This window comes from Lactuca virosa, chromosome 4 (genome assembly GCF_052849685.1).
Source record: "Lactuca virosa cultivar CGN04683 chromosome 4, Lactuca_virosa_CGN04683_v6, whole genome shotgun sequence".
Classification (NCBI taxonomy): domain Eukaryota; kingdom Viridiplantae; phylum Streptophyta; class Magnoliopsida; order Asterales; family Asteraceae; genus Lactuca; species Lactuca virosa.
The window spans coordinates 313,665,525-313,689,677 of NC_136429.1; positions in this window are offsets into that span (position 1 = coordinate 313,665,525).

The following is a 24,153-nucleotide window of genomic DNA, read 5'->3' on the forward strand; positions in this document are numbered from 1 at the left end:
GTAAAGGGTCCCAGTTCCCTCATAATATCCGACATTGTTTTCTCACTTGCCAACCAAAACACCCATATTATCATCTTCTTAACAAAACCAAAACTAATAACCCCTCTTAGCTTCTTGTGTTACAACTCTTCTGGATTTTGACGGTGAAACAGTAGTCGATTTACCCTTTGCACTTTTGCCTTAATGGTTGGTACTCCCCCACTTGGGTTTGGGTCCTCACCTGCTACTACTCACAACTGATCAAAGCCCAAGTTTGCTCTGCCTATGTGATTTGTAGCTCCATTTCTTCTTGGAAGAAACTCCTGATTGTCATATCAATGACTTTGACATCCCTGAAGTAGTACTACTATTTGTGCCCACAACGAGTGATCTTCTCTCATAACACGACTATAGAACGATCAAGATCACAACAAGCATAAAGTTGTCCACCAATGAACACGTATACAAAATGTTATGAGAGGATATTACTAAAGTAATGGAAACTATTAACAACAACGATGGTTATTGAACTCAATATTATCCTTCCCTCTTCTCTGGGGTAATCAACATTGTCGTGCTCGAGTTGATCCTATTGTAATGATCATCCCGACCACATCTGAAGAAATTGGGTGAAAACGCAAGAAAGACACTCACATAGTCCTTTATATACAAGCTACTACGACTGTAGCTCCGGTTTCAACCAATTTGCTGATAGCTGTGCTTGAACCTGCACCCGTTCTTTCATCGTCCGATGGACTGTCAGTACCAACTCTTGAGTCACAAACTCGATTTTCATTGGAGACTTCTGTTCCTTCCTAAATTGGCTCATATACTCAACCCAAGATAAGGTTTTACTTTGGCTACAGTAATTGACTGAACGGTCACATTCTAACGACCCTCTATTCACAACGCAAAAGATACATAACGAACTAGACCCTTGCCTCTTGAGATAAACATTAACATGGAATATACCTTCCATCTCTCTTATCCATCTTGTGCTAAAAACTTGATCCTTCCTACTTTGAACATGGGATGTCGACATACAACTACATCACAACAGGTAGCAGCTCTAGTAATTGGTTGCTCAGTCCCAACGAAGGCTGTAATCCTTCTATCGATCACCTCAATCACATCCTTCTTAAATCTCACGACTAAATCTGGTTACTACATCAGAAAAGGTTCTTAGAATCAATCAACTCACTTATGCAGATTTACATTACTCAGACTCCATCTTTCATGTCCACTTGGTCCTAAACCAGAATCACTCTCATAGACATCACCATACCGCAAGTAATGATGGAAACATGCAAAAAAAATTATAGTGTTATCCACACTATCAACCCAACTATTAGTGCCTTAGTAACTTTGTGACTCCTCCTGGTCCAAGTACGTATCATGTGCTTCCGTTAGTACACACCTATACTACCTTTCACACTTATCTGTACTTGTTCCAGTAATTACCCCAAGTTTCCCAAGTCACTACCCATGATAACCAAAGAGCAATCAACATATATGTATGTGTCTAAATGAGCACATACAACACATCTTCCTAGACTCCAGTAGAATTTTCGTGTCTTTATCAGACGCCTTAACAATAACTATGTGCTTTACTAAGCACATACTAAATTTCCTTGGATCTCTTTCTTGGATGCTTCCTACGCATATGCTCTATCTAGCATATTCAAACACCTTTCTAGGTCACTAGGAATTCCACTTCCAAACTCTTCGTATAAATTCTTTCCAGTATAGCGCCCAATCTGTAAGGGATACTACACCTAACTTTACTCTAGTATCATGAATAATAAGGAGAAAAATGAACCCTAAACTATTTGTACCACCCTTTTGACACATGCAAGTTAGATCATTCCATCCTTCCATAACATCATCATTCCCTTATCAGTGTTAGTCCTAAGGAATATACATCTCAACTGCATTTTTTTCACATTGACTTCATAGGAGCCAATCCTAGGAAGTCTGCATTTCAGCTACATCTCAGCCCATTCCATTAGCTTCAACTGTTGGGTTTTATTTACTCTAACATACCTATGGTGCACATACAACCCTAATGCTTTGGATCTAATCTTTCTCTAATTATACATGCAATAAACATTTTCCAAAGCATGAGGCCTAAACTAGCATGCAAAGTGATATTTGAATCATAAAAACTAGTTAGAATATTACCTTGTGTTGTAGCTTTAATGACATGGTCTCAAGAAAGCTTAGCACCCCAAGTGTGATGCCTCAAATGGAATCACAAAACATCAAGAACAATTAGGATGAATAAGGAGAGGTTATGGAAACTCTAAAATCAGTTCTTACTTCTTTGAATGCAAGGTATGTGTAACCGATTTTAAGCTTATATATATATATATATATATATGTGTGTGTGTGTGTGTGTGTGTGTGTGTGAGTGTGTGTGTGTGTGTAGAATATCAAGGGTCATGTGTAACCCTAATCCATACCCATAAGGTTATGACCCATCCATTTGATTTGGATAACTACTTCATGGATTAACCCATAAGCCCATCACGACTCAATCATAGATCATTAGCCCAACTCATATGTATCAATTTAATTAGTCTCTTTTGATCACTAAATTAATCCTTAAATTAATTCTTGATCAATACCAATTAAATAATATGATTCCTCAATTAATATATTATACTTATAATATATTAATAAATCACAATTAACCTCTTACTCAAATATCCTTCCTAACATATTGCTTTGATGAATGTAACCCAAATGGACCATGCTACTATCGGGTCAAGTACATACCAATTATAGTTATGGGCTTAGACACCTTTTCCAACAGTCTCCCACTTGGATAAGTCTAATAAATGTAATTGCCAATGTAACTTAAAATCCGATTAGCAATCGTAGCTCTCAAAAAGTCGTTGTCTTACTCTGATGCGTCCATTAGATAAGCGATCACTTAATCCTCTGTTCTACAAGATACCGTGTGGACAAAGACATGGAATTAAAGTTATACTCATTGTCCAACATTTTGTTTCTCGATTTCTAATTTGTTCGACATCGAACTTAATTGAACACATCAATAGAGTTTTAACCGGGCCCGACACGTAAGTCAAAAGAAAATCATCGAGGGGCCCAAGATATCGCTTTTAATCCTATTAGGATAAAAGGAACAGATAAACTTCGACTTATATGCTTGTGCTAACTATTCACTGAATCATACATAATAGCACGTTTTATGACATCGAGTTACTGATGCGTTTTCTCACTATTAATGTACAATCAACAAATAATCACAAACTCATATATCTTGGTTTGAAGATTATACGATATTATCTCTCACAATCACCCATGATAAATTCCATGAAGTGATATGTGAGTGTGGGTTTAGTCTAATACTCAAATCTTATTTCAAGAGCACTCATGAATGTTTGTAGCAATCTTTTGCTATGTCTAACACCTTAGACAATTATACAAAAACCCATTGATGACTGTCTTCTTTCATAACCTACTTCCAAAGTGTGATCGACTGTGGATAGTTTGAATAATCTTATTATTTTGGAAGTCAAAACATGAAAAGTGAAACACAATAATAATCGAATCCAATATGGTCTCAAAAATTTTGAATATAATCAAAACACCTTTTATTTAATCACCATATTGATGACACATTATTCATTGTATAATGTTTCAATTTATCAACTTTATACTTGAATTAAAACAATAGTTATCCCATGCTCCAAGCATGCACACTACATTTACTTATGGTCCTTTCTTTGTGAAATAGATCAATTGAATACAACTTCAATGAAACTCATTTCACAACTTCAAATCTTTATCGCATGTGTAAGAATGCCAAATTCTTGCCACTATTAGAATGTGTTAGGTTCTAACATTTATGCAATGACCCTTTTGTAATGTCAATGCACCAAAGCCACAGAGACTTGGACAATGAAATTACAAAGTATTCCACTGGATATTGATAACAAAACAACTCCATGGAAGCGAAGTCTCAAATTCAAAGTACATCCCTTTGAACATCCTTCTTGCATAAAAGTTTCTAACCTACACATAGATTCTTAATATCCAACTCCCATTATGGAAACATTTCCATATTTGCCATATGACAGCTCATTATTAATAGAATCTTGTCTATTCATAATAATGTCAATATGGTCCATCCATTACAATACTTCCAATTGCCCACAAGCAACCAATCTTTGGTGAAACTTACATTGTCCTTGACAATTGTTTAACTACCCTAGTCATATCCGGTTTAATCCTTTTTCCCTCTTAATGCCCTAGGCATTTGGAAAAATAGAATAGGATAATATTATAGCATATGCAATTGATCCTATATCCGAAGCATATGGAATACGATTCATAATGTCTCACATAAAGACATGATACTTTACCATTCTTTTCGCTATAATAATTCCACATATAGAATTTCCTTATGTTGAATCATTTCAACATAACATTCACATATTTCCTTGACTAAATTTGACAAAAATCTCACAATCTAATCTTTTAGATTTGAAATGAAGTATGAGTTCATCTCCCTCAATTATAGCAAAACAACTTTTCAAACTCTGCAACTTTGTGAATTAGAACTTTTGTTTTCTATAATTAACATTGCTAACTTGCAACACTTACCATAATGATTATGATCCCACTAGCATAACAATTATTTATTTAATAGCATGACACCTATGCTCCCACTAGCTTTGACACGTACTCAGAAATAAGCTGGACTTCTAGAAATCAATACTTGTTGACTTTCTTACCAATGTTCAGATTTCTGATACAAGATGCTTCGATAAGACATTATCTAGGCTTCTCAAACTCATACACCTTTCCTTAGATAGCTCACATGTGTGTATAAACTATTCAGAACTTACAACAATAAGTTCCGAAATGTTCAAACTATTTTCCATTTCTCATAATTCGAACTATGAAGAGGGATTTCGTAATCATAATCAAATTTGAGAATGCAAATGTCACAATTGCTATCCCCTTAAAATCTACTTAGTGAAAGTGTTTCCTCACAATCATTTTCATGAATTCAAGAGAAACCTTATGACAATTAGATTTTATGGTGTATGTGTTCCTATCCATGTGAATTTGTCATAACCATAATCACAAGACAAGGTTAGTGACAAATCCAAACTCATATGGACTGAACTTGTTCAATCTTAATTTCTTGCCACCTGGCAGCTCAATGGCCTACCATTGTTTCCAATTTGTTATGAAAACAATTGAGAACTCATATAACTCACATGCATAGTCAACTTTAACTAGAATGGTCACAAAAAAATGTCAACATGATAGGTTACAAACCTCAAGTCCTGAGCCAGTGATATACAATAGGCTTATTCTTGATTAGTTCCTGAAACTTTTCAAGATCTTTAAGACTCCCACTGACCTCTTGACATATAGTATTCTCTTTGTCAAGAAACATTACTTGACAAACAAATATTCAAGAGTTAGTGTGGTCTCTTTTCAAGATGAACACTTCACACAATTGGTCTTAGTTGGTCTTTGTCTTTATCCAAGACACCACAACTTACCAATTTCAAATGTACAAGAGTTAGAAACATTTTATTCTATATTTGATGAGTGTTATAAAGCTTTTCTTAAGATTATGTCACTCAAGGTACAATCTTGGAGTATGACTCTAAGATTCGATTTTGGAATGAAGTATGACTCATCTTTTGATTTAACCATTTCAACAATTCACGATTCCTCTTCTTAGTCATACAAATGCACTAAGGTATCCTTAGAGGATCAATTGTGACATGGTTCCATAATCATTAAGGTGATCATAAAACACGATACTAAAGTACTCTCCCTTCTTTTCAGATTGGTGATACTTTTATCTTTCTGGCTTTTTGATTCCTTTTATTCGTTCTGTTATACATTGAAAACTTTTCAATGATTCAGAATCACACTTAATATTGTAAGCATAACCATATTTACCAAACTTTTTGTAAATCATAACGAATAGTCTTATTGTTCTTTGTGGTGGACCTGACCAGTGCACAACAAAGTGTACTCGATCCCCTAGTCCTTCACTTGACTCACATATATATGTGAACAAGGAATTAGTCTTAATTTCCCAAAGTTGAAGGTTCTCATTCATCATGCAATACAAGTTGCATGATTCCAAGTTTCTTTCCAATTGAAACTTGGGAGATGAGAACCTTCCCTTATTTGGTAAATTCTCGATACTACCACAAACGAAAAAATCAAATCCATTTTCAACATTTCTAACAATAGAAACATACAAACATCAATTTTCACAAATGCCATTGCAAGGAGATATAGATATAATATAAATTTCAAAAAAAATGTTTATGAAATGCGGAAAAAACTTTTCCTTACAATGCAATTACAAATGAAAACTATGTTACTAAATATTTCTAAACAATCTATCATAACTTTTAAGTAGCAGCTCAAAAATCGATCATCGAACCATGCGATCGAAATCCATCTCTTCGCGATCAGACTCAGCTTACTCTTCCTTTAAGCTTCCTTTCTCTTCTTCGATCCTACAAAACATCAAAATGTAATCTTATGACATCATGTATTAAGAATCTCCAAATAGGAACTTAATAGATTTAGATAGTGGATTTACCTGAAGTAGAACCATACAATTCGATTTTACCCTCTCTTAGATTTCTCAGGTAATCAGGGAAACTTCGTTTCCAATGTCCCTTCAAATGGCAGTAGAAATAAGTGGACTCTTTGGCATTTGCACACGGAACTATATTAGAACTGGCTTTTCTCTTATGATCAAAACTTTTAACCATGGCCAATTCCTTTCCTTTAGGAGAAGGAATCATTTCTGGGATATCCATGTCATTGCCTATGTCCATGGTAGCTTGGGAAGTAGATCTTCCAATCAGGTTTACTCTACTAGTGCGCCAAATCGTTGCTGATCCAGCAGCAATAAGCAAATAGGTAAGATCGATAAAGGTCACGTAGTGATCTGTCACATAGTAGTCTTTAACAAACTCACTATATGACTTAGGAAGTGATTGAAGAACCAAGTCAACAACCAACTTCCTTGGGAACACGACACCCAACATTCCCAGCCTGTCAATCTGCAGCTTCATGTCCAAGACGTGAGAACATACTGACTTTCCATCTTCGTGTTCGCTTGCCAATAGGGCTTGAGTGACCTTGAACTTTTCAAGTCTACGAACATGTGGGTCAGGGAGAATTATTGGAGGAGGTGGAGGAAGTGAAGTATGATTTCTTCGAACATCATCTTCATGAGGAAAGCTTTTTCCATAAGATTCGGGAAGACCATAGTTGTCAGAACTAGACATCTATAGGAGAAATTCAAGTTAGTTGATTGAAGTCCTCAATTATAACACCCAAAATGAAATATTAAGGGTAGGACCCAACACAATATTCTACAATTCGGAAGAGGGATGCCGTAACCCAATTGTAAAATATTTGAAGGTAGGTAAATGACGATTTACCAATTTCCACCATAAAAAACGAAATTGAAGATTAGGTTTTAAACGAATTGAAATTCCTACATTCTTTTGAGATTCATTGAACTCTTCAATGGCATGTTTAAATCTCGAGTATGCCCTTCAGGTTTGTGACTGGGATGCCGAGGATCACAAACAAGGTGTGAATAACCACTAAACTTATCTTGGTACACTTAATGTTACAAATCACCTAATCAATGTGTCGGTTAACCACACACACTCCATTGATCCGTGATTAACATCAATCTACCCTTTTCCACACATTGTTAGTCCCAAATTAGTGTGCCGGTTAACCACACACGCTCCACTAACCACTTAACAAGGTGCAAAGTTCAATTTCATGGGTTAGCATCAATTCACATTTTTCCTTAGTAACTAAGATTGGGAATTTACAAGTGTTTAGTTATTTTAGATTTCATTGTACTTTTAATGGAAGTTTGTGTCCTATCCTACCCGTTCGGCTAACGACCCTCCACCAGTCAAGGAAGCGGTGGGTGAGAGTGGACACCCATTATACCGCCATTTTATAGGTAGTAACCTTATACCCCCTTATAGACCGACTTCGTGAATGAGGCCTACTAACGATAAGACTGACCTTTAACTTATACATATATAATATATTAGACTTTTAATTTTATATAGTATAAGGGTGTATTTTAAACTTTTAAAATACTTAATGGTTTAATCTATTAATAAATTATACTCATAATTTAATTAAACTTAACCCATATGATTATGGATTTAATCATACTCTTTTAATTAAACATTTAATTAACTATTAATAAAGTCCATAAGAGTTAATTGAACTTATTCAAAATATCAAATTAAAACTATTTAATTAATTTTAAGTTATGAACCCATGAGTTACATTTTTGAAAAACTTTTCAAATTTCTTAAGTTTTGAATTCAAAGTTTCATAATTTGTGACTTTTCAAATACCAAAACTTGAGGGCAAGTTTTGTAACTCTTGAAATTTTTTTTTGAACTTCATAACTTATAGACTTTTATGTTCCATGAATGAGACCTTTCCAATTCCAAACTTGTGTAAAAGTTATGAAACCTTTCAAGACTCTTTGAATTCTATAACTTACATTAGTTAATGGTATCATAAATAAAGACTTTTCACTTTCCATAACTTGAGGACAAGTTATGGAACTTTTTCAAGAACACACATAGATCAAATTAACTAGTCCAATTATGATATAATGATCATTTACCAATTTGACCTAATTTGATTCATAGTACATGATAACTTCAAATTTTACAAATAACTAGTATATCACAAAAACAAGTACTTATCTTAGAATTTGATAAACATCATGTTATTGGATGGGGATAGACATTACCATATCATTAAAATCGAATTTTATGAACCAAAACAGTTGGTAATGTTCCTAATCCAAAACAGGCCAAAAACTCGAAGATTCTACCAACTGGCTGTCGAACTCGTCGAGTGCGCTTATGAACTCGACGATTTCATCATAATAAGGCACCTAATCATCGAGTTCATACATGGACTCGTCGAGTAGGCCCTAGCAAAATCCAGAATTGTCATTTTTTAGCTTTTGAAAATCACATAATTGCATCAATATAATAGAAAACACCTATGGCTCTGATACCACTGTTGGGTTTTATGTACTCTAACATACCTATGGTGCACATACAACCCTAATGCTTTGGATCTAAGTTTTCTCTAATTATACATGCAATAAACATTTTCCAAAGCATGAAGCCTAAACTAGCATGCAATGTGATATTTGAATCATAAAAACTAGTTAGAATATTATCTTTTGTAGTAGCTTGATTGACTTGGCCTCAAGAAAGCTTAGCACCCCAAGTGTGATGCCTCAAATGGAATCACAAAACACCAAGAACAATTAGGATGAATATGGAGAGGTTATGGAGACTCTAAAATCGATTCTTACTTCTTGGAATGCAAAGTGTGTGTAACCGATTTAAAGCTTATATATATATATATATATATATATATATATATATATATATATATATATATATATAGAATATCAAGGATCATGTGTAACCCTAATCCATACCCATAAGCTTATGACCCACCCATTTTATTTGGATAACTACTTCATGGATTAACCCATAAGCCCATCACAAATCAATCATGGATCATTAGCCCAACTCATATGTATCAAATTAATTTGTGTCTTTTCATCACTAAATTAATCCGTAAATTAATTCTTGATCAATACCAATAAAATAATATGATTCCTCAATTAATATATTATACTTATAATATATTAATAAATAATATTTAACCTCTTACTCAAATATCCTTCCTAACAAATTGCTTTGATGAATGCAACCCAAATGAACCATGCTGCTATCGGGTCAAGCACATACAAATTATAGTTATGGGCTTAGACACCTTTTCCAACATCAAGTTGGTTCTTTTTCATCCCCGACATCAGTATCTCTCCTCATGCAACACTATAGATGTACCGCGACTTCAACTAAGTATTCTAACTAACTAGAAAGAAGTTACTCAGTACTTTGTTGACTTCATAAACCAATAAGTATTCTTCACCATCCTAGTCCTGTATGTTAAAGTTGGCTTAACATACTATGGATTTCATGTAAAGACGTGATAGAAATCAATTATCACTTAACATCGTTAAATACCAAGTCATGGCATCATATATATCATACATATCAGCTCTTGGTTCACAAACCGAACTACATGTCGTTCGACATAGACATATAAGAGTCGTTCGGTTGAGTTTGGGAACCCAGTCAACCCTTATCCTTTTTGTTTTCTTCGAATTCCTATGAATTCTTCATAGCATCTTCTATAACTTTAATTTTGATACTACTGAAGTATTTATCACCATCTTCAACACTTCCAAATCCGTAGGTAGTCACGGGTTCCTTCTGGTTATATCAACAACCCATGGACTTCTTTTGGCTCTCGGTTGTACATTATCACGTCTAATGTACTAATATACTTTCTAAAATTTAATGATGTTAACTATTGATGATTATTTATTCTATAATAAGACATATGAGTCTCCTTATCACCATGAGAAGTTACATGTCAGTTATAATACAATAATTAAATGTTTAGAATCCTGAACACATAAAATCCCATTTTCCAAATAATGGTCTATTGCCTTAAATCTTTTCAAGTAATAGTAATCTAGGTATGCAGCCTAAGACATACTATAATACTTATCAGTTAGCACATAATAACATATAAGGCACCTATCCTAAAGTATGGTAGTGCACATTTTTAAATAATAGTAAGTAAGGTACACAACCAAAAGCATGCTATAAAATAAATCTATTAACACATAATAGCAATTAAGGCCTATACCCTAAAGTATTCTAGTGCTTGTTTCTATATAATAGCAATATAGGTATACAACCTAAAATATAATAGACACCCACCTCACCATCATCACTAAGCCTCTAAGTTTAAGTCTGGAAATTATCCTTATTCGTAGTTCGAAACTAATGCTCTGATGCTAACTATGACATTCCCTATTTTTCAGAACAAAAAAAACTTTTTTAAATGTCTTCAAAACCATATTAGCTTTGTTTGTGGAAAATCTCAGTATATTAAAACATTTTGTGTACATATTTTGTTTCAAAATAAAAAAACCCTAAGGATGTCATAATCATTATACAACATAAAGACCTCTTTGTCCTAAGTACTATTGTAGGTTGTCACTTATTTACTTGGCATCCTAATCAAGTTCCAGCAGCCTTAGCCCTGCTACCTGTGATGCATATAATTTGAGTGGGTTAGGTTTGGGAAAACCTAGTGACACATAGGATTTTCAATCCCATAATAATTTAATGATAATAAATCATATATATTAATCCTCTAAAACCAATTGTTATCAAACAATATAGATATATCATATGACATATATATTTATAAGACATCATAGTTGTAGTTACCCATCCCGTTGATTCTCACATATTGGTCCTATAACAGTGATCTTATGAGATCTATCCCGATGGATCACTGTAAGCAACAAGTTGACTATATTGCTTTTGGGAATCCTTGGCAGCAAGCATAAGTCAATAAATGCAACCAAGGGGGGTGGAGTACCCAAACGAACACACAATCCTTTTCCTTGGATAACAATAATTCATTAACACCTACATACTTTGATTCTGATAGCGTTCCACAAGATAGTTTAGTCAGTAGTCGTCATATTACTCTGGAAAATGGCCAGACATACCTTGGCCATCTGATACATACACACCATTTTTGGAGGTCTAGAAAGAGGAGGAATACCATAGCAATACTCTGGTACGTAACCTAAATGTCAACACATAATAGTTGCATAGAACAAAGTTCTACTCTCCATTCCAATCTCACACACACCCAGTATAAAAACTAGCTACCTATTCAACTTACTTTGAACTAAATATCCTCTATAAGACTTAGTTTATAACTAGACCAGATTACAATACATGTAATTCACTTTCAATACAGTCTTCCTATTCAAGCGATACTATCACAATATAGGTAACTACTCACTTATTCAACTTACTTGGAACTAAGCATCATTTATATGTCTTAGTTTATAACTCAATAAGACTACAATCCCTAAAATCACTTCCAATACAATTTCATGTTTATGCATTACCCTCATAATACAGGTATACATTAAGCTTAGAACAGTAAGTATTCAGTATATACATTTAATATTTTTAAGTAATACTACTTATCCCAAGATTTTCATGTAGTATTACCAAATATATATTTAATGCATATATAACCATATCTAGCTTGCATAGTGTATGTTATGTAATATTACCAAATATACATTTAAAACATATTCTAGATAATAAGCATTTAATTCACATATAAGCTTTCAACATATATTCAATATTTTAAGTATTATATTTATATTAAAATCGTGCTCATGAAAGTGACCATGCACTCACCTGATTGAGGTAGAATATTTTTGGGAAACTTAGCTCGTCGCCTGACTTCTGCTTTTCTCTTTTGAACCACCTAAATACGAATATTAATATGCTTCAGTATTTGTTCGTATTTATAAGGTTATATCAACTATTTCCCAGATTCTTCATTAATCCCAAGAAATATCAAGTTCTATTAAATAAGAAATGACTGGGTAAAATCATATTGAAGGTAGGATGTGACAACCCGAAAATTTTATTCTCGTAAAGTCAAATTTGTTCAAACTTATTCCTTCCATTATCTTAGATTAGACGGATTATTGGTTTACAAGTTTTGAAGCCTTGTGTCTAAGTGTGTTTTAGTTAGAATGGAAAAGCCTTAGGAATCTAGAACCTTCGCATTGCTGCAAACCCTTCGCGGCCGTGAACACCTTCGGAGCCGTGAACAGCTTTGGGCCGTTATCGCTTCAGACCGTATAAGAGGTTCATGGTCATGAACCATTTGCCGACTTTGGACCGTGAACACCTCGGTCGTGAACCCTCGCATATATATATATATATATATATATATATATATATATATATATATATATATATATATATATATATATATATATATATATATATATATATATATATATATATATATATATATATATGAGTGTGAGCCATTTTCTCCTCATTTCTCATCTTCCAGCCGTGATCCTCTCAAATCTCTCTCAAGTATCATCCACAAGAACTTCATCTTTCACTCTTTTTCATCCCTTTTCGTTACCATCTTTTTGGAATACATCAAAGGACCTTAAAACACTCACCAAACAACAAAATCTTCAAGTGTTCTTCACCATTTCTAGGCCGTCAACCCTCCTTAGGGTCGTGAGCACCATTTCAGCCTTCTAACTTACTTCTAACACTCCTTTGGTGAGTTATTCTTGCATCCTAGGTTGTTTTCCAATCGCCTTTGTACTTAGATTCACTAATTTCATGCCTATATGTATTATAATGTAATAAATAGGACTCATTTGTGCTTCGGGATTTCACTCGGGAAACTTACCAATCTATACCAAATCTTCTATTTGAATCCCTCAAATAAGGGGAGTTCATACCCCTATAATCTACCTTTTTAAATGGTTTTAAATGCTTTTTAAGGGGGGAATACAAGTAAAACACAAGATTGCTTGTGTTTAAAAACATAATTTAGTTATTATGTTTTCTTACTATTTAAATGTATTTGAACTTGAAACTTGTTAAAATCATAGAAATCAACTTATAAAGTATAATAGGTATGGTTTATGGATCATAGGAACTATTTTACAAAAATCCAGGTTAAAACATGGAAATGAACTTATAAGCTATAATAAGTATAGTTTATGAAACAAAAAGAAATATTTTTACAAAATTACTTCTTAATTATAAAAAGGTTTTACATTTTATGTAAATAATTAATATAGGATTGTGAACCACTCGATGTACCACTCAGGGTACCCGTTAGAATCTTAATTATAACCAGAGTCTTCTTAAGGGAGAGCACAAGTTGGTGTATAGATCTATACGGGACTAACTTTGTATTAGTATGGTTATAATGAATATTCACTATAGTGATGTAAAGTAAGTTCTTTAGAAAAGTTCGCCTGTTCCTCCAGAAAATCCTATATTTTCTGATATGATGAATGAAAGTAAAAATGACTCTACAATTCCTCCTATGAGTACTAAATGGATACAATTTATATACAATCCAGATCAAGCAGACAATCGATTGTGTGAATCTGCCCTAAGTCCATAACCAAACAAGGAATAGGAAATGAGGCGGAAAGCACACATCCCATTGTTCGTTAGATCTTCATTGTATATAACTCTGGTGTATTCATTTGGTACTTACGAAGTTAACTGTAATAGTTCCTTTATATTTGATGAAAACATTCCTTAAGAAAATCATATATTTCCTTTAGTAAAAATGGTAACCACTATAGTTCCTTCTATAATCACTTAGTTTATACTACCTATATATAATCTAATATCGAACGGATAGTTAATTGTATGAATCTGCCCAAAGCCCACAACCAAACAAGGAACAGGAAGTAAGGCGGAAGTCACACATTCAACTGCCTATCAGATATTAATTATATATAACTCTGATGTATAAACTAATGTATTATAGAATTAACCACTAAAGGTCCTTTAAGTTATACTGGTTTAATAAAATGATTTAAACATTTTATAGATAAGTTTCTAGTTTAGTCAACTTAATGTTCTATCTGAAAAGTATGTTTTGTACTAGAAAACGGTTTACTGAATTTGTATGCTATGACCTGCCCCATACCTGTTACTCCTTATGATTACTTGTAGTATACAGAATATATATATATAGCTAAGATCGAATAGATAGTAGATTGTGTGAATCTGCTCTAAGCCCACCACCAAACAAGGAACATGAAATGAAGCGGAAAGCACACATCTTACTGCCTATCGGATCCGATTAATATATATCCCTGATGTATCCATCAAGGAATCATAAAGTTAGCATTATAGGCCCCCTTCTTACTGGATGTACTAAGACTCGACTGTTCTGCTTGTCTTTTGTAATGATGTAAGTTTTCCCTAGTTTATAACTATCTTTACTTGAAAATAGTTTGCATTACCTTTTATGTGAGAATATATCACTATATGAATGTAATGGGAAAATGAAAGTATACAGTAGTATTGTATAAAATAACTATCGAAGTACTAACTACCTTAAAACCAATTTGTTAATTAAAGTTAAAATGTGAGGTGGTTATAACCATACTGATTGATGAGTGTTTAACACGACGACCTGTTGGCGTCAAAAATGATGTGACATTTGTCACCCCTTGGCCTGCCGACCAAATTGTAGCGAACAGTCGGGATGCGGGATTGTCAGTCCCGTATAGATCTATACACACAATGCCCGCTCTCCCTCCAGGAGAACTCTGGTTACAAAACACGACCTAACAAGTATATTGCTAAGTCATGAAGTAGTGGTTTCACATTATTGTTATCTTGTTCTGTTTATAGTATGTTCCTCCCTGTACTAGTTATAATATGTTCCTCCCTGTACTAGTTATAGTATGTTCTATGACAACCGAAACTTTTTCCGTTATCCTTACCCAGTTCCCGTTAATAAAATTTGGGTTTTTATTTAATTCCGTCAAATTTCTTAATTTGGGAAGGACCTTAAGTTTTAAATAAATAATATGTATTTTATACGATTCGGTATAAACCGGGAGTCGTACGAAAAACTTGAAACTTCCTCGAAAATCACCGAGTTCACGGTCAGGACGAGTTTACGACCGTAAACTCGTGTAGACCGTAAACTTGTTTACGGTCAGGTGGATACCCCTTTTTGACCGAGAACTCTACCTTATATGTAGAGTATTTGGCCTTCATTTCATACTCTAAGCACTTCAAAGGCTTTCTCTCTCTACTCTCTCTCTACCTTCATCGAGTTTCCTCCAAGATCTTCAAGTTATGTTCAAAAATCCTCAAGAACACGGTTGTGTTTTGTACCGAAAACACCTTCTTTGCCTTCGAAAAATGTAAGTATCATCTTCCCCCTTCATGAATCGAGTTAAAATCCTTCATTTTGGACTTAAGATCATCACTCTTTGCTTGAACAAAAGAGTTTATGGTCCTATGAATCTTCATAGACTGTAAACCCTTATGAAGGGTGTTCTTATAGCATTTACCCTTCCTAAGGCTAAGCAGGGTCCCTAGAATCCGATGCCTTTGAATAAAGTCCTTGAAAACTATCATTTGTGCAAGATTGATGAGTTTACGGTCTAGTGTATCTCCTTAGACTGTACACACTTCAATGACTGTATATTCATAGACCGTGAATCCATGGAACCGTAAACCCATGGACTGTAAACCCTATGACGGTAAGGTCATTGGACCGTGAACCCATGGACCGTAAACCCATGACCGTACACTACTGATTACGGCCGCAAACTCCCCTTTTCAATCACATGTGATTCTAACACTTAGTTTTAAGTGTTTCCTAGTCCCTAAGGTGGTTCTTTCCATAACAAATAGTGTTATACCCGCACCTAATGCATATATGTACTTCTACATACTAAATAGGATCCGTTTGTGCCCGAGGCGTTATTTGACACTCAGCAATTCCTAGCAACTTACACTCGAATCCCAAGTCAGAGTGTGAGTTCATACCCCTACACTTTTACTGGTTTTAAAACGTTTTCAGGGGGATACAAGCTAAACCATAAATGCTTTTGTTAATTAATACAAAGAGCTTTTAACAAGTATAAAACTCATGCAATCCTCATACTTTAACCCTTTTGTACTGTGTCGAGCATAAGGGATGTTTTCACTAAAATTGCATAGTTTTCCGGACACGATATTCACTACAATATACATGCAAACTATAATCGGTATAGTTTGGGGATTTTCTAAACATAACAAGTACAGAAACTTTCACTACTAAACATATGCTCTAAGACAGAAATGGTTACATCACTACATTATCATGGTATTCATAACAGTAATTATCACTCTATACGGTATACATACAGATTTTCACATCGGTAAAACGCCACAACACTACATGTAAACTAGATTGTACGATACTGTGAGGTGTTACTTCAATACTGTACCCTTAGGTGTACAGGGATACATCCTATCATAGTATAACCAGAGTCTCCTGGAGGGAGAGCGTGAGATTTGTGAATAGATCTATTCGGGACTGACAATCCCACACCTGAACTGCTAGCTACAGTTAGTCAGGCATGCCTGGGGTGACAAATGTCATTTAAATTAACGCCTGAAGAACGTTGGAAAGGTCTCTAGTCATATCAAGCATGGTTATACGACTCACAATATGTATAAATCACCCTTAGTTTACAATTTGGCACTCTTCAACAGTTTTATTTATACTAAATAGAACTAACACACACTACGTATACTGGCTAAAGCCAGGGTTTTCAACAGAACCGGTTATGCAATGGTTTCACATACAAAATACTTATACTTCATGATTAGCTTTAGCTAGTCACATGAGGTAGTATTTTCACATATCACTACCGTTTTTAGTAACGAATATTCATGGTTTATTACAGAACTGATAACACTACATTTTCACTAAAGAAAAGATCGGATTTTCTTGAAAACATATAGATATTCATGGTTTATTACAGAACTGATAACAGTACATTCTCACTAAATAAAATATCGGATTTTCTTGAAACTATACAAACACTTTTACAAGCTCATCACCAAGTTTTCATTACAAACTACTGCTTATGAACTCACCAGCTTTATGCTAATATTTGCAAACTGCTTGTATTCTCAGGAAATCAGCAGACAGGTACCTGCTGGATTTTTGAGGAGTCGGAGCAATAAGAGTTTATGCTTATATTCATACAAACTATTTGATGTAATTCAAACAAGTTTCAGACAATTCCAAATTGATGTAAACATTTTTATTTAAGTATTCACTGTAATGGTTGTGTTGCTATGATTGCTATTATACTTTCGTTGTGATGCTATACATGACGTTCTCCACCCCAGAACGTTTCCGCCATCTCAGTTTTGGGTGCGACAGATTGGTATCAGAGCCCTTGTTTATAGCGAACTAGTATACCGAACCTTACGTGGTATACAACTATAAACACTAAGGGGCCTAAGTGCTCTACACTAAAAGTATACTTTCAAAAATATAAGTATTTTTATAAAAAGTATACGAGCATGCATACATAACAGAATCAGAGTCATAGGAAGAACAGCACAAAAAGTATTTGGTTGTTGGGACACTGCGGTTAAACCTGGGCAGTTATGTAATCATGTTTAGGGTGAATATAGCCTGATCAACTATATTCAGTCAAGACATGACCAACATGTGCTTGGGAATAACGGTGGTGTTGCCGCAGGCCTAAAACTTACCAAAAACAATCATCATAAAATAATATAGGGGTATTTTGCTAGAGCCAAATTCAGTGACGAGATTCATTCTTAGTGTTGCTACCTATTTGTTCATAGCGATAACTTAGTTACATTAGTAACCTTTCTTTGCTTATCGCTTGGTAGAACACTTTATTATCAGGATGAGCTATATTTTGTTTCATATATCTTGAGGACTTACCATCCTCTTCTTCCTGGTTGTTTCTAGAACAAGATGCCTCCCCGCCGAAGATCCGACAGGAGAAACGACGACGCACCACCACCACCCCCTCAGTTCGACCCCGTCATGTTCTAGGCAGCAGTTACAGCCGCCGTGACTGCAGCAATGGCACAAGTGAACTCTAGTGGGGCTGGAGGTGGAACCGACCCTCAAAGGCAAGACGGGAGTCAGGGACAACAAAAGGAGTGTTCCTACAAGGACTTCATGACTGCAAAGCCCAAGTCCTTCGACAGAAATGGAGGAGTCATCGCTCTGACTCGATGGTTCGAGAAGATCGAGTCCATCTTTGAAATTTGCGCTTGTTCAGAAACCAACAAGGTGAAGTTCGCTGCCTGCACCTTCACCGACCGAGCCTTGACCTGGTGGAATGGTCAAGTCAAATCCCTAAACCTGCCAGTGGCTAATGTCATGGGCTGGGAAAGACTGAAGGAACTCATGCTTGCTGAATACTGCCCGAGGGGCAAGGTGCAAAAGTTGGAGCATGAACTTTGGAATCTGAATATGAAGGGATTTTAGATCGTTGCCTACACTGCTAGATTTTGTGATCTGGCTCTCCTTTGTCCGGGAATGGTCACCCTGGAAAGAAAAAAGATCGAGAGGTACATCTGGGGGCTGACGGCCCTGACCTAAGGGAATGTATTGGCTGCTAGACCGACTACATTTGATAGCGCCAAGTGCCTGGCGTAGACTCTGATCGATCATGGAGTCGATCTAGATGAGGTGGCAGCTGTCTCTAAGCCACAAAAGGAAAGTGGTGGGAAGAAGAAGAAATCCTGGAACAAGCGGAAGAGTCAGTCTACGCAGGAGCCTTCCAAGAAACAAGAAACAGTGGTAGTTCATGCTGCTACTACTCCTGCTGCTACTCCAGCTGCCGTTCCAACCACCCAAGCTCCTACCGGTGGTCATGCTGGGAAGCTACCTCTGTGCAACAAGTGTAACTTGCATCATCATGGACCCTGCCGTGAGTTGAGCTGCAACAGTTATGGAAGGAAGGGACACACAGCTCGATACTGCAAGGCACCAGCCCAACCAACCAACGAGGCTCCGGGAGCGCGCGCTGGTCAAGCTTGTTATGGATGTGGAAAGGATGGGCACTTTAGGAGAAACTGCCCCAAGGAAACAACTGGTGGCAATACAGGGAGAGTTCTGGCAATGGGATAGGAGGAAGCGGTCGCTGATCCTACCGTTGTTACGGGTACGTTCCTCCTTGACAACTCTTATTCATGCATTCTTTTCGATTCTGGTGCAGAAAGGAGTTTTGTGATTCATGCATTTAAACATCTAATCAAACGGAAACCCCAACCTTTAACCGAAACGTTCACTGTCGAGATGGCTAACGGAAAGAAAGAGAGCGCTAACGACATATTCATAGGTTGTACTCTTACCCTAGATAATCACCCCTTTCCCATCAATCTTATGTCGGTATCCATCAAGAGCTTTGATGTCATCATCGGCATGGACTGGTTGAGCTCCAATCGTGCTAATATTCTTTGTTTCGAGAAAGCTATCCGTCTCAGTCTTCCCTCTGGGGAAACCCTCATGATTTACGGAGATAAGCTTAGCTCGTACCTTCGTATCATTTCATGCATCAAGGCCCAGAAGTATCTGCGGAAGGAATGCCATGCATTCCTAGCTCACGTCGTTGATGAGACGCAAAAAGTTAAAGACCTCGAGAGTCTTCCCGAAGTCTGCAACTTTCCTGATGTCTTCCCCGAAGATCTCCCATGAATCCCTCCTGAGCGTAAAGTCGAGTTTCGTATCGACTTAATCCCCGGAGCTACTCCTATAGCTAAGTCTCCTTATCATTTAGCGCCGGCTGAAATGCAAGAGTTATCCAGCCAACTCAATGAGCTGATCAACAAGGGATTTATAAGGCCGAGTTCCTCACCCTGGGGAGCTCCGATCTTATTCGTGAAAAATAAAGATGGATCCTTTCGGATGTGCATTGACTACCGAGAGCTGAACAAGCTGACCATCAAGAACCGTTATCCCTTACCCAAGATCGACGATCTCTTCGACCAACTTCAGGGAGCCAGTTACTTTTCAAAGATAGATCTAAGATCAGGGTACCATCAGTTGCGGGTTCACGAGAATGATGTGCCCAAAACAGCATTCCGAACTCTCTATGGACACTACGAGTTTGTAGTAATGCCCTTTGGTCTGACCAGCGCACCGGCAGTATTCATGGACCTGATGAATCGGGTGTGCCGCCCTTTCCTAGACAAGTTCGTGATCGTGTTCATCGACGATATACTTGTCTATTCGCGGAGTGAGGATGATCATAAACAACACTTGGGGCAGGTGTTAGAAACATTAAGGGCAGAAAAGCTATACGCTAAATTTTCGAAATGTGAGTTCTGGATCAGGAAGGTAAATTTCCTTGGTCACGTGATTAGCAAGGAAGGAATACACATGGACCCTTCCAAGATCAAAGCGATTGAGAATTGGTCTGCACCAAAGACACCCACATAAATCTGGCAATTCTTGGGTCTCGCGGGCTATTATCGCAGGTTCATCTAGAACTTCTCCAGAGTCGCTAAGCCTTTAACTACCCTGACACAGAAAGGTGTAACCTTTAGTTGGGGAGTCAAGCAAGACAGTGCATTTCAAACATTGAAGCAGGCCCTGTGCAGCGCACCTATCTTGTCCCTGCCCGAAGTCATTACACAACTCACGATCTAGAGTTGGGAGCAGTGGTCTTCGCATTGAAGATCTAGAGACGCTATCTCTATGGAACCAAGTGCACTATCTTCATCGACCATAAGAGCCTGCAGTACATCTTTGATCAAAAAGAGTTAAATATGAGACAGCGACAATGGGTAGAGCTACTCAGTGACTACAAGTGCGAAATTCGCTACCATCCCGGCAAGGCCAACGTGGTAGCAAATGCCCTCAGCCGAAAGGAGTATTCAGGGCGAAAGGTGAAGGCATTGACAATGAACATTCATTCCCATCTACCCGCACAAATCAGAGAGGCTCAGCTGGAAGCCTTGAAACCAGATAAAGTGGCGGATGAAGCATTGCGGGGAATGGACAAGAAGTTAGAGGCCAAGGGAGACGGAGTGTACTATTTCATGAACCGGATCTGGACCCCAAAGTTCGGCGGGTACAGAGAGGTTGTCATGAATGAGGCTCACAAGACGAAATACTCCGTTCACCCAGGTTCAGATAAGATGTATATGGATCTCAAACAACTCTATTGGTGGCCAAACTTGAAAGCGGAAATTGCAACCTTCGTGGGCAAGTGCTTGACTTGCGCCAAGGTGAAGGTGGAGTATCAGAAGCCCCCAGGTTTACTTCAGCAGCCAGAAATACCTAAGTGGAAGTGGGAAAGGATAACAATGGATTTTATCACTAAGTTACCCAGATCCACGAGTGGCCACGACGCCATCTGGGTAATTATCGATCGACTGACAAAATCCGCCCACTTCCTGCCAATCAAAGAAAACTTCAAAATGGAGAGACTCACGCAGATCTACATTCGAGAGATAGTTCGCCTTCACGGGGTACCTGTATCCATTATCTCCGACCGAGATAGTAGGTTCACCTCAAGGTTCTGGAAATCGCTACAGAAGGCTCTTGGAACTAAGTTGGATATGAGCACAGCTTATCATCCACAGACAGATGGACAGAGTGAGAGGACCATCCAGACATTGGAAGATATGTTGAGAGCCTGTATCATTGACTTTGGCACGTAATGGGACACTCATCTTCCTTTAGTCGAATTTTCTTACAACAACAGCTACCATACCAGCATCAAGGTTGCGTCATTTGAAGCCCTCTATGGCCGCAAGTGCAGATCCCCTCTGTTCTGGGCTGAAGTGGGTGACACGCAGCTAGCCAGGGGACAAGTCCCCGACAGTACTCTCACTGGACCTGAGATCATCCGAGAGACAACCGAAAAGATTGTACAAATCTGAGAACGACTGAAAGCCTCACGGGATAGACAAAAGAGCTACGCCGATAAGAGACGAAAACCCTTGGAGTTCCAGGTTGCAGACCGTGTCCTGCTAAAGGTCTCACCCTGGAAAGGCATGATACGCTTTGGAAAGCGTGGAAAGCTGAGTCCAAAATACATAGGACCCTTCGAGATCCTTGCTAGGATCGGTCCCGTAGCCTACAAACTCCGTTTACCTCAAGAACTTAGTAACATTCATCCCGTCTTCTACGTCTCGAATCTTAAAAAGTGTTTATCCGACGAGATCCTTATGATCCCTCTCGAGGAGATTGAAATCAACGAGAACCTAAACTTTATGGAAGAACCGGTTGAAATCATGGATAGAGAAGTCAAATGAACGGAACAAAGTCGCATCCCGATAGTGAAGGTTCACGGGAATGCCAAGCGGGGACCTGAATTCACTTGGGAGCGTGAAGATCAGATGAAACAGAAGTATCCGCATCTCTTTTCTAATCCATGATTTGTATTCTATGTTCGAATTTCGGGACGAAATTCCCTCTAACGGGGGGATGGTGTGACAACCCGAAACTTTTTCCGTTATCCTTACCCAGTTCCCGTTAATAAAATTTGGGTTTTTATTTAATTCCGTCAAATTTCTTAATTTGGGAAGGACCTTAAGTTTTAAATAAATAATATGTATTTTATACGATTCGGAATAAAACGGGAGTCGCGCGAAAAACTTGAAACTTCCTCGAAAATCACCGAGTTCACGGTCAGGACAAGTTTACGACCGTAAACTCGTGTAGACCGTAAACCCGTTTACGGTCAGGTGGATACCCCTTTTTGACCAAGAACTCTACCTTATATGTAGAGTATTTGGCCTTCATTTCATACTCTAAGCACTTCAAAGGCTTTCTCTCTCTACTCTCACTCTACCTTCATCGAGTTTCCTCCAAGATCTTCAAGTTATCTTCAAAAATCCTCAAGAACACGGTTGTGTTTTGTACCGAAAACACCTCCTTTTCCTTCGAAAACTGTAAGTATCATCTTCCCCTTCATGAATCGAGTTAAAATCCTTCATTTTGGACTTAAGATCATCACTCTTTGCTTGAACAAAAGAGTTTATGGTCCTATGAATCTTCATAGACCGTAAACCCTTATGAAGGGTGTTCTTATAGCCTTTACCCTTCCTAAGGCTAAGCAGGGTCCCTAGAATCTGATGCCTTTGAATGAAGCCCTTGAAAACTATCATTTGTGCAAGATTGATGAGTTTACGGTCTAGTGTATGTCCTTAGACCGCACACCCTTCAATGACCGTATATTCATAGACCGTGAATCCATGGAACCGTAAACCCATGGACTGTAAACCCTATGACGGTAAGGTCATTGGACCGTGAACCCATGGACCGTAAACCCGTGACCGTACACTACTGATTACGGCCGCAAACTCCCCTTTTCAATCACATGTGATTCTAACACTTAGTTTTAAGTGTTTCCTAGTCCCTAAGGTGGTTCTTTGCATAACAAATAGTGTTATGCCCTCACCTAAAGCATATATGTACTTCTACATGCTAAATAGGATCCGTTTGTGCCTGAGGCGTTATTCGACACTCAGCAATTCCTAGCAACTTACACTCGAATCCCACGTCAGACTGTGAGTTCATACCCCTATACTTTTACTAGTTTTAAAACGTTTTCAGGGGGATACAAGCTAAACCATAAATGCTTTTGTTAATTAA